The 12,265-nt window shown below is 46.8% G+C and overlaps 1 pseudogene; it reads left to right on the forward strand.

Moving 5' to 3' along the window:
• The first annotated feature begins 228 nt into the window (after positions 1-228).
• Positions 229-9,530, forward strand: LOC144160727 (uncharacterized; annotated as a pseudogene).
• The last annotated feature ends 2,735 nt before the right edge of the window (positions 9,531-12,265 follow it).

A 12,265-nucleotide genomic window follows, 5' to 3' on the forward strand; every position in this document is an offset into this window, starting at 1 on the left:
GAGGAGGGGCAGTCACGTGAGAGAATGCAGAACTAGCGGGTTTGTAGTATCACGTGTACACCACGAAGTTATCAAGCCGCTATAACGCCGCTGAGTCGCCAACGCACGCCGCTGACGACGTAGTTTGAATGCGTTAAAGATATAAGGCGCGTTACTAACACTGATATCAACGTCGCGTCCGTGGCTTAGTTTGCACTTCCGGTCACCGTAGCGTACGGACGCGGAATCATGAGCTCCGAAGGAGCGGCGATAACGGCCCAGTCTGGCCGCGGTAACAGGATTTCTGCCAACGACTCCCACGATTATCAAGTGCTCTTGCCCCAGTTGCCCACCGGTCAGTCTGTTTTGAATACTGTGTTTCTGTATGCCGACATGCGTGCACGCCCTTATCGTGTCGAGGACTTTCGAGACGCTTTGACGCGTCTCGCTTTGCTTGCCGACGTGGTGGCATTGGGGGCGTATCAAATGAGTCACGTTGGGCCGTGACTTTCAAGTCAGCGGAAGGCGTCAAAAAAGTGTTAGCCCAGAGTGACGTAAAAGTGAAGGACCGCCGGTGCATTGTGATAGACCCTTCAAACCAGGAAGTTCGGCTGAAGCTTCACTGGCTTCTTTACAATGTGCCGGATGAAGATGTTTGCGCTGCGTTCGCTCCCTACGGACGTGTCGTTGAAGTGCGCAAGGAGCGTTGGCGTGTCGACGGCATACGGGATAAGGGCTCAACTCTGCGGTCGGTGGCTCTTAAGTTGAAACCGGGAGTGACCATGGACGATCTGCCGCATGAACTCCGAGTTGGGGGGATAAGGCTCTCGTCGTTGTCGCCGGAAGGGCCCCCCAGTGTTTGCGCTGCAACACCAAGGGCCATATCCGGCGCGACTGCAAAGTGCCGCGCTGTTCCTCCTGCCGCCGCTACGGGCATGAGGCAAGTGCGTGCGTCAAGACGTATGCCAGCGTCACCGGGCCGACGAGGGAGGAAGACCTTCGCGAAAACCTCATGGACGAGGCGGACGCGGAGGAGACTGCAGCCGGAACCACTGGTGAGGCGGCAACGGAGCAGGACCCGGTGGGAAGGGTTGAGGCCGAGGCTGGTCGGAGCGCTCCTGAAAAGGAGCAGCCTGGTGAGCTGAAGACGCCTCCCCCCAACTCCTCGTCGAGCAAGGATAGTGGCACCAAGGTGGTTCGTCAGGAGACACCGCCGGCTCCCGCAGTGGACGACGAACTCATGGAAAGCGTCAGCGTGAGAACAACGTCACCGGCCAGGGCACCGATGAGTCCAGCAGCGGTGAGCCGCCAGCGAAGGTGGTTTTGGGGCGACGTGTGGGCTACAAGTCCAAACCAAGCGTTCCCCCCGACCGGCCTACGCCGCCTGGAAAGCCCACGTAGGACTGGACTGGTACTCCGAAACGTTACTATGCATGCCATTCTACTGGGTTGGTGTGCACTACAGTATCGAGGCAGGGGGGGTGTGTTGAGTTCGGGGATTAGTGGTTACATAGCTTAAGGCGTCCGTTCATCTTTCATTAGTGTTCCGTTCACCCCATAATTTGCGTTGTGCCACCTTGAATGTACGCGGATTGTCTGAGCGTAAGCGTCAGAACCAGTTGTACAGGCTTATCAACGAGAAAGATTTAGACGTGGTAGCCTTACAAGAAACGAAAGTGGAGAGCGAGCAGAGCACAGAAAGAATGGTGAATGTGTTCAGTTCACGATATCACGTCTGTGTAAGCCACGCGGTGGGCTTATCGGCAGGATGCGCACTTTTATTTCGTCAGAGTTGCGGCGTTGTTATCCAAAATGTAACGTCCAGTGTGTCTGGCCGGTTTGTTGTATGCGATTTATTGTTATCGTCGCGAGAGTGGCGAATTATATGTGTGCATGCGCCGACTAAAGCGGATGAAAGGAAAGTCTTCTTTCAAGACTTAAGGCCGTGGTTTGGTACAGAGCGGGCTATTGTATTTCTAGGGGATTTTAACTGTGTGTGCTCTGCTCGAGATAAATCCAGTTGTACACCGTTTCGTGATGGTAGCACAATTGCACTGAGCGAAATCGCAGCAGATTTCTGTTTAGAGGATGTGGGGGATGCCTTAGATGGCACAGGAGCGGTACATTTTACTCATTTTCAAGGTGTGAGTCATGCGCGTTTAGATAGAGTCTATGTATCCCTTGACCTTGTACCAGAGTGCGCAGAGTATAATGTTACGCCTGTGTCTTTTAGTGACCACTGCCTGGTCTCTTTCTTGATTGGTAAGCGAAAAGAAAATGGGAACAAGTTTAACTGGAGCCTGTTGAAAATGAATCGCCAATTATTGAAGGATGAAAAATTTGTACTAGAGGTCACTGAAAAGATTAGAACATTAATGGAACAGAAAAATTCTAGCTGTGCCGCTAAGTGGGAGAGATTCAAAAAAGAAATTAAGCTGAAAGCCTTGGAACGGTCAAGTGCCTTACATCATGATAAAACAAAAAAAGAAGCCCTGCTCAGACGAAACCTAGAAACCCTTTTAGCACTAGAGAGCCAGTCACCGGGACTGTGTAAGGATGATATTAAAACCGTGAAACAACAGTTGGAGTCTATCGAAGAAGTAAGGTACCATGGGGCAATAGTCCGAGCCAGAGCGGAGAAGTTTTTGCTGGGTGAAGCATCAACCAAGCGAGCTCTTTGCTCTGAAAAACGTCACACCACCAGAAACACAATCAGTGAAATAGAGTTCAACGGGCATGTATCAAGTGACCAGAGAATAATATCGAACGCCTTTTGTGAGTATTACGATAGTTTGTTTGCATGTCAACCGGTAAACGTAGACCGGTTTAGGGAAGATTTTATGCGTTTCTTGCCGGTCATTGACGACGAGGTTAAAGATAGACTGGAAGTTTCAATTACACCTGATGAAGTTAAGAAAGCAATTGACGATTTAAATCCGGGCAAGTCTCCGGGACCAGACGGGTTGTGCGCAGCGTTTTACAAAGTGTTTCGTGATGACCTCAGTATAATATTGTGTGAACTCTATAAGTAAGCATATGGGCGGGATAGATTGCCACCATCTTTCTCAAGTTCGCACACTGTGCTCATACCTAAAACAGATGACAGGGATGAACTAAAGAAGGTCACAGCGTATAGGCCTATCACGTTAACTAACGTCGATTATAAAATAATAATGAAAATTCTAGCAGGGAGGTTACAGATGGTGATAACAGATATAGTGGGGGAGCACCAAACATGTGGTATAAAAGGAACATCTATAACAAGTAATATACACGCAGCGAGAAGCATCCTAGAATGTTGTGACAGTATGGACTTAATTGTAGCCATGCTAAAAATAGACCTCGAAAAGGCCTTTGATAAAGTCTCTCATGAAATGCTTTTTAGCATCTTGGAACAAGTAAACTTGGGAAGAATAATAGCGGGGGGTGTACAAATGGCTTATAAAGGGTGTTCGACAAGTTTGGTTATTAACAAGTCGGTGTGTCGTCCAATCAAGGTCACACGTTCGGTTCGCCAAGGGTGCCCGCTTTCGCCTTTACTTTTTTGCTTATACATTGAGGCCCTCTGCGCAAGCGTAAATAACAACAACAGTATTCATGGCTTTCGGTTGCAGGCATGTGAGGTCCGTGTACTTGCCTATGCAGACGACATTGCTTTTTTGTGCCGTGTTAGAGAAAGTATCAGTAGCGCCATTAAAATACTTAATTCCTTTTGTGAATATACTGGAAGTTCCGTAAATTGGAAAAAGTGTCTGGGGTTCTGGCACGGGTGCTGGGACTGGACACCCAGTGTGTTTGAAGGTGTCAGCTGGCAAGTTACGCCTGCGAAGTATCTAGGTGTCCCGCTGGAAAATTACCGCGACAGCGAGCCGTACTGGCGAAGCCAGACAGCGGCGTTGCGAGAGAAAGCGGAAAAGTGGAAGGGAAAGGGAAAACGTTGTCTGTGTTTGCACGGGCGACGGTATGTAATGTGTTTCTGTTCGCTAAACTGTGGTACGTTTGGCAAGTTATTCATTGTTCGCGTGCAAATGTACAAAGGTTACATCGTGTATGTGCTGTTTTTATCTGGGGCTCGACCTGGGAACGGACGAGTAGAACTAATCTTTTCAGACGTGTGCGTGATGGTGGTTTGTCACTATCGCATTTTTTCTGCGACAAGTAGTCAATAGATTTTATTTTTTGCGTGAGGTGAAGGACCCCCTACTTCGCACTGTAATTCAGGTTAGGTTAGGTAGATTTCTGCCTCAGTTTGTTATTACGTCATCTTTGTGTTATACCGGAGGACTTCACGGATATCTAAAGGAAGTCGTACAGGCAACACAATTTGTATGTTCGCGTTTTTCCAAGGAGTATTTGACTTCAGTGTCGAAGAAGAAGTTGTACAAAGATCTCGTTTAAATCTGCTTTCCTGTGCCACTATACAGATCCATGTTTCGAAGTGGACCAGGACAAAATGTTTTGAAACGTGTAAAAGCAATGGTTGTTCCGCCGGGTGTTAAAACGTTTTTCTTTAAGCTTCATGTTGGTGTGCTCCCGGTTAAAACGTGGATGATTGAGAAGGGTTTGTTCGTGCCCTGGGGAGCAGACTGCTGGCTATGTAAGAAGCCGGAAACTGTTGAACATGTATTTTTGGACTGTTGGGATGCGGTGATTTTGTGGGATGTACTTCAGAGAACTTTGAAAAAGGAACTCCCCTTGGATCCTCATGGTATAAGGTTCCTGGCAGTTGAGAACGATAATGGAGTGCCTTACGACCTATTGATGTTGCTGGTCCTCCACGGAATATGGAGGTCTCGATTGGCAGCTCGTTACTCGGACGTTGATGGACGGCCCGCGAGGCAGTATTTCTGTGAAAGCGTTCATCGCATTGTAGAAATGTGGAAGGGTCAACCTTGTACACCCGAGTGGCTGCAGGAAGTAGAGAAAGTGTTGTCTATGCCCCGTTTTTAGACATAATACGCTGGCTTAGGCAAAGCTAGCGTTTGTTATCTGTAGCACGTTTTTGTGATGTCTGAAACCGGTAATAAAGAAAAAAAAAAGCGTCCGTGGCTTAGTCGGTAGAGCGTCGCGCTGCAGCCGCGAAGTCCGCAGATCGAAACCTGGCGCCGGATGCTGTTTTTTTTTATATAGTGTAGTGGCCTGGCTGGCGCGCCGAGAGAGGGTGTTGCGAGCTGGAGAGTAGTAAAGGGGCTTTAGGAGAGTAGGCGAGGGGGAAGAGGAGGCGCTATGCGAGCGCGACGATTCAGGCTCGCTTAAGAAGTGCATTCGCACTTATTCCTGGCCAATATCCCACGTGGGTATGTGCCATGTCAGCGGCCAGGCAGTGCGCGCCCATCTCCCCCCGTTGCTAAGGAAGACGAAAAGCGCGCGCACCCGCAGCTGTTGCTATGCGGACGGCGGAAGGTTCGGGGTCGCTTATAATGTGCATTCGCACTTAAAAATGGTGTGGTTGAGTCTGTTATCTCGTGTAATCGCGTGATCAAACACCCGCTCAGGGTATTTTTGATTCATGAGTGGTTTTAAGTTCTGTGCAGTTAGAATTGAAATCCGCCTGGCTTGTGCAGATTCGCCTAAAGCATCCGTAAACTTTAATTTTTATTGATCTATTTCTCGTGTGTCTCGGTCTCTACACAACTATGTATCAATATATATATATATATATATACATATATATATATATATATATATATATATATATATATATATATATATATATATATATATATATATCGATTTAGAATAGGAATTGAGGGGCTCGTTGTAATAAGACAGAAATATGAATTGGCTGCCAAGAAAACCTCGGAAGGCAAAGGGCAGGATGTGGTAGGTCATTGAAACAGATAAAAAATTTAGAAAGAAGGAAAGTGGAGGAAAAATGCCAGCCAGGTGGTATCCGAATCCACGACCTCCAGAATACCGGTCTGGTGCGAAGAACAATACACTACCGGCGGGGCGATATTCCCTTCCACTGAATGGGGTATTTATGTCAATGTATTTTTTCACTGTGCTTGGGGGTGGTAGCCAGCGCCACTTCATTTTTTCTCCACTTTCTTTCTTTTTAAACTCTTTATTTCTTTCAATGACCTACCACAACCTCCTCTTTGCTTTCCGAGGTCTTCTTGGCTGCCAATTTTTATTGCTTTCTTATTACAACGAGCCCCTGAATTCCTATTCTGATTCGCTACATGCATAGCGAGGGCCTCTGTTCTGGCAGTCTTGGTGCCATAAGAGAATTCAACGCTGGCGGACCACTCTCGACATGTCGTAGACACTCGAGTCACGGCCCGAGGGTTGAAAAGAAGGTCCTCGTCACCCCGACAAGTCGGAAAGGTGATGGCTACCACCCCCAAGCACAGGAAAAAATTACATTGACATAAATACGACAGAAAGTGGAGGGGAATATCACCCCGCCGGTAGCGTAGTGGTCATCGCACCAGACCGGTAGTATGGGTTCGGATTACACTTGGGGGGCAATTTTTCTCCACTTTCTTTCTTTCTAAATTTTTGATCACTTGGAATGACCTACCACATCCTCCCCTTTGCTTTCCGAGGTTTTCTTGGCTGCCAATCCTTATTTCTCTCTTTATCTTTCTCTCTCTCTCTCCCTCTCTCTCTCTCGCTCTCTCTCTCTCTCTCTATATATATATATATATATATATATATATATATATATATATATATATATATATATATATACACACACATTTAAATATATTCTTGTTTTGAAAACAAGTATATATATGACATGGAAACGTTATGCCAAAAACAACATAACAGCGCAATGCGGGTACAAAAAAACATTATTTAGCATTAAGGCGCCTGTCACCTAAAAACGTTCGGGCCATTTTGTGGGCAAATAAATTTTCTGATTGTTGAAAAGGAAGACCGCCGCAAACTTCCAAATGCCAAGGACCCTTGAGATATCGTGGTTGGTTCAACCATCTAATTCACCTGAACCGGCCCACTAATTCCTTTTCTCCAAATAACCAACACACCAGTTTCACATATTCGTAATATTTCACCCATTCATTTACCTAATCCAGCAAAGTCTACCCGCTAATCCACGTTAATATACGTAAATAATGCGCCCTTGGATTTAAGGTTCAGCAATTTTAGATAATATAAAACTGCTGTAGCATCTACATTAAAACTGGAGATGACAAGGCGTCAAGGTTGTTTCAGTTATCATGCTCTGTTAAAGTAGTTAACAAGAAACAAGGACACTGAAGAAGTGCCAGTGCATAAAGTACTGCGAGTTCTTCAGTCTCGCTGTTATTTTATATAATTGCCTAGTGAAACTGTAATAACTGCAAGGTGTAGATTTATATTTGATGGGGTCCCTAAAGTCCTTCTTACGGGTCAGGGATGCACTTAGGTTAACCGCACATACAAAAGGTATTGCGTTATTGTTACGTGGTGGCATGACAAAGTTGAGATGAACCATGAGTGAAGATGAATCGATGTGTTCAGAACATGATGAGATTTATGTAAAAGCATTCTTGGCGGAGCCAGCGACGCTGAGTGAATGCTGCATGCGGGCCTACGCCACCGACAGCGTCTACTTTCCATGTGGGTACACGCCATAGAATGTAGCTCGGTGTGAAAAAGGGTGGTGAAGAAGCTCGCATGCTCGTAGTTTTGTCGCCGTATTTGGAACACCCTTGGTACTCGCGCTTTGCGCACCTTGGCTACCTAGGCAATTCCTTAATAATTGCCCCTTTGTGTGTGGAGCCATCTTGCGTCTCCACAACAATATGAAACTCCGTGCACTTATGAACTATGAAGAATGAGTCATGATATGTTGCCTCTGAATATCAAATCAAATCATTTCTATTTGCCATCATACATGATAGATGGGAGGGTGGCGGGAAAAACGATGCCCACAGGCAGCTTGACCAGCACACAGCCCTATTTATTTGGTTCAGCGCAGCATCACAGTAGCACATCAGTACAGAACATGTAGGTGACATTATAAGTGAACTGATCGCACTAAAAAAACCCTTTTCATTCCTTGTTAGAAGGAGAAGGAAAAGAAAACACGAACAATAAAAGAAGTTCCAGTGACCAGAGAAAAATGGGCATGGCGAGAAATCACACGTAAACGAAGGCACGAAACTTGGGTATTATACATAAGCCGGATATTCCGGTAAGAACAAGAAAAAAAAAACCATCTACTTAGTAGGCCTTTAAAAGAGACGGTAAAGGGTAAGATAAACGCTGTTGACCGGTATTTAGACGAGGAGTATGTTCTAACAAGATTTCTGTATAGGGTAGTTGGGTAGTGTGGAACTCGTTCTTGCAAAGTTGCAAGGCCCTGTGCGTTCTAACATAACTCATTCTAAATGCAAACGAAATTCGGTTACATGGGCAGTATCTAATGCAAACTGATAGTATGCTCTTCTCTAACCACCAAGTCATTTTGATTGCGCATAGATCATTCTTTTAAAGTTAGTTACACAAAATATCGCACTGTATCATATTAAAAATTGTTTATTCCTAGAATTACGTGGCAGTAGAAACGCCTCCCACGGTCCCAACTGCATACTAACAACATTGACCAGTTTACGAAAACATTTTGTGATTACTTCACCTCTGTCTAGCTTGTAATCTTTTTTCCGCCGTGTTTGTTTTCCTTCAAATGCGTTATTTCTATTTTCATGTCATTTTCAGTGTGATAGCTTTCCATGGTAGATGCAATACTTGCGTACATTTGTGTTAATCCTTTGAATATATCTGCGCACCGCACCATATTTACTGTTTTAGTGTTTTTGTATATTGCTGCATATGTGTAGAGTGTTTGTACAGTTTGACCATCTTTAGACATAAAGATGTACCACTCCCCTCAATAATGCCCTCTGGGTCATTAGGGTATCTGAAATGAATAAATTAATAAGTAAGTATATAACAAAACTTTACTTTAAATGGAGGAAAGCAATAAGAAGAGACCCTGATGGGTTGTGGGACTAAAGACTATGCAAAACGTTTGATGGTGCTTTTGGTCGAGTGGTAAAAATACCTCCAGCGGCAAGGTGGGGAATCATTATCAAAAACTAAAAATTTCAGTTGGGAAGCCCCGGAAAGGGTTCGCAACGGTTCGTTTTATCTGTTCCGGTTCGGGATCAGTTCCAAAATGACAGAAAAAGTACGTCTTCGGTTTGGTACTAATTCCTTGTGAAAATTTCGGTATGGTTCCTATTTTCGGTTTGGTTCCGGTTTCGTGTCGACACCCTGCTTGTGCCTAATACATGGAAGCAGGCACGCAAACACACGCACTTACGAAGTCGACTGTCTTCGTCATCATTACGGCTTCAAAGTTGATTATCATGCTTGCCATCCCTATGACCATAATGAGAATGTTAGAGTGCCGCTCTTCGTCGGCGGCGATTGCTCTACGGCGTGGATTGCACAAGTAACAATACATCCGGCATGAGTACGATAGCATGGATATTTCCCTTTCTTGTATACCATGGTCCCGGAAGGCAAAAAAATTTCCAATGTCAGCGCTGTACTCTTGTGTCGTGCGTCCCTGTGTGCAGTGCATGTACGTCTAGATCTGTTTTCGGCACACATTCGCACTTTCGCACACTCGTGCTGTGATTGCAAATTGTATAATGGGGCACTACTAAATGACGCACTTCGTGCAACCTCTCCCCACCACATACCGTTTCAACAGATGTTTACGTACAGCGCTCACTGAAGTCCAGAGTAGCTGTATGCCTCCCTCTGCGCCTTTACCTTCCCCTACTCCGCTGCGAGTGTTTTCGGGCGCCAGGTAATCAGATACAATTTCAGGCTGATCGCTGGTGCCCAGCCCGAGAACTGTGTACACGGCCCATCTTTTCGCTTTGTTTTTTATATTTAGGGCCTGGGCAACTGGTCCAGTTTGGAATGCCGTGACGAGATTTCTGGTCTCTAACAACACTGCAAGACACCACTGGGACGGGTTTTGCAGTTATTTTTCACCAGCACTTCCTAGAGACCACCTTTTTGTGTTGAACGCACTTTGTATATGTGCACCACTTTGGCCGCGTGTATGGCGTCAGTGTCCACGATCTCAGTTAAAAAGTTGGTGTATGGTATTGATGTATGTTACCTTGTTTTGGTTCAAGTGTTATTGATGTATGTTACCTTGTTGTGGTTTACGTTTTGCGAGTAGGGGTCAGCGTACGTCCTTCCTGTATCCCGAGCCGCTTTGCAACGCGGCGGCAGAGTGCATTCTTTACCTCCCACCGCTTTCACTCGGACGGGGGCTGCTTGAGAGGAAAATTGCCCAGGAGTTGTGCCCGGCGCCTAAAGCCGGCAGCGGCGGCGGCGATGCTTTGCTTGTTCCCCCACTGTTGTTGTTGTCGGCTGAGGACGATGCCGGGGCGCGGGGCGGCGCGACACGCCGAGTGCCTCCGTCGTTAGCGGGACGAGACGTCGCCGTGTTGATCTATGCTCCACGCCGTTTGACAGCGGACGCGGCGCGCGTTCGTGGCGGCTAACCTGAGGAGCTGTCCTTGTCTAGTAGTACTAGCCCTCAGTAAGCCAGGCGCCGGCGATGGCGGCGCGGTAACGTTCAGTGGCCGTCAGGGCGTTGACTGTTCCCTTCCGTGAGAACGTCTTTCCTCGACCTAAGGGGGCAGTGGGGTGAGGAGGTTACGGGATCTAGGCAGGACCAATGGGGCGGAGGAATAGTCGGGGCGAATGGAGAGTACCTGTGTTCTTGGCTGTGATTGGGCAGCATATGAACTTGTGATTTGTATATGCTGTGTTTGATGTGGATCGGGGGAATTTCGGGGGAGACGGCGGTGGGACGACACGAAGGACTGTTGTGTTGGTGCACGCCGGGGTGAACGCCGTCGTCTCACGCACTGTTTACATCCCTGACTCTCCGTACATTAACGTCTACTGCCACTGGAATAGGCTTCGTTGTCTTCGACTGAAACACCTGTTCTCGGATCATCGAGGGGGCGCCAATTCAAGAACAACGGAATTACCAACAATCCGTCTATCCATCTTCAACTGTCTTCCCAAGCAGTTCCTTCTTTTTCCTCTTTTCCGGGACCCTTTTAACTGCTACGTCTGGACTTATTTTCGCTAGGCAATCTTGCACCGCCAATGAGAAGCACGAATCCTTGGCCGGCATCAGGTCCAGCCCGAGGCAAACAGTCATTGCTCTCTCCTTCACGGTTTGCTGCCCTTGCTGCCCGCCTCTGTGCATATACTTGGATAGTATCAAAACCCTAAAATGTTAATTGACCTTGTTGAACGCCTCTTTTAATGCGCCGCCTTCTGCCCTAGTACATTCTGTAGCCCTGGTTGCACCGGTGGTGCCGTCTTTCCCTCGAATGTTACAACTATCTTGCGTGAACAATTCTCTTCTTCTTGTCCCTTTTTTGCAGTAAAAACTTAGACAAATTGCGGCTGGCTCGCAAAGCGCGAAGAGATGTGAGCGTTATTTACAAAAGTTAAGCCGGCAACTGTGGCATGAGTTTTGCAGAATGGTAGATGTCCACAAACCATTCTCGACGATTTAGCGCATTATAAAAGTTTTGCGCACACTAAGCCAGCAAATGTGTCTTTTCGAAACGCTGTCGTTAAACGAAGGCTTATCACAAAACAAAGCTGTTGAGGAGTATTTTCGGCTCATATCTGCAGTATCCATGGCGCAACTATTTCCTCAATGTCTCCCCGACGTAACGCCACCAAACGATGTAGCCTCAATGGACCTTCCGTTTTCTATTCGCGAGCTCGACACGGCCATCTCAAATGTAAAGAAATGTTCGTCTCCAGGTCATGTTCGTATCCAGGTCACCCTACGAAGCAATTTCCCATCTGTCTCACCATTCCCGCCTACGCCTTCTAGAATACTACAACTCAACGTGGCTCTGTGGTAGTGTTCCTCCAGAATGAAAAATTGCTAAAATTACTACAATCCTAAAACCTGGGAAGCAACCGACAAGATTCGAATCATTCAGGCCTATTGCATTACTAAGGTGCATTGGAAAAATCACAGAAAAATGACATTTAGGCGAAAACCTGGTACTTGGAAAGCAGAAACCTTTACCTACATGAAATGAATGGCTTCCCAGGCAGCACAGTACTGTACGGCCTAACTCAAGCCGGTGTACTTTGGCCGGTGATTTTCTGTCCGACCTTTTTCTGGCAGACGTGTTCGGCCCGTGTCCAAATGTGGGCCTTTTGGCCGTATACGACCGTACTACCATGGCTATACAACGGCCAGTGTCCATCGGCCAGTCGACCGGCTCACGTCCATACGGCCAGAGTCCAGCCGTAGGTCTCC

The sequence above is a fragment of the Haemaphysalis longicornis genome, unplaced genomic scaffold, assembly GCF_048455015.1.
Source record: "Haemaphysalis longicornis isolate Haplotype H1 unplaced genomic scaffold, Haemaphysalis longicornis Haplotype H1 scaffold_11, whole genome shotgun sequence".
Lineage (NCBI taxonomy): Eukaryota > Metazoa > Arthropoda > Arachnida > Ixodida > Ixodidae > Haemaphysalis > Haemaphysalis longicornis.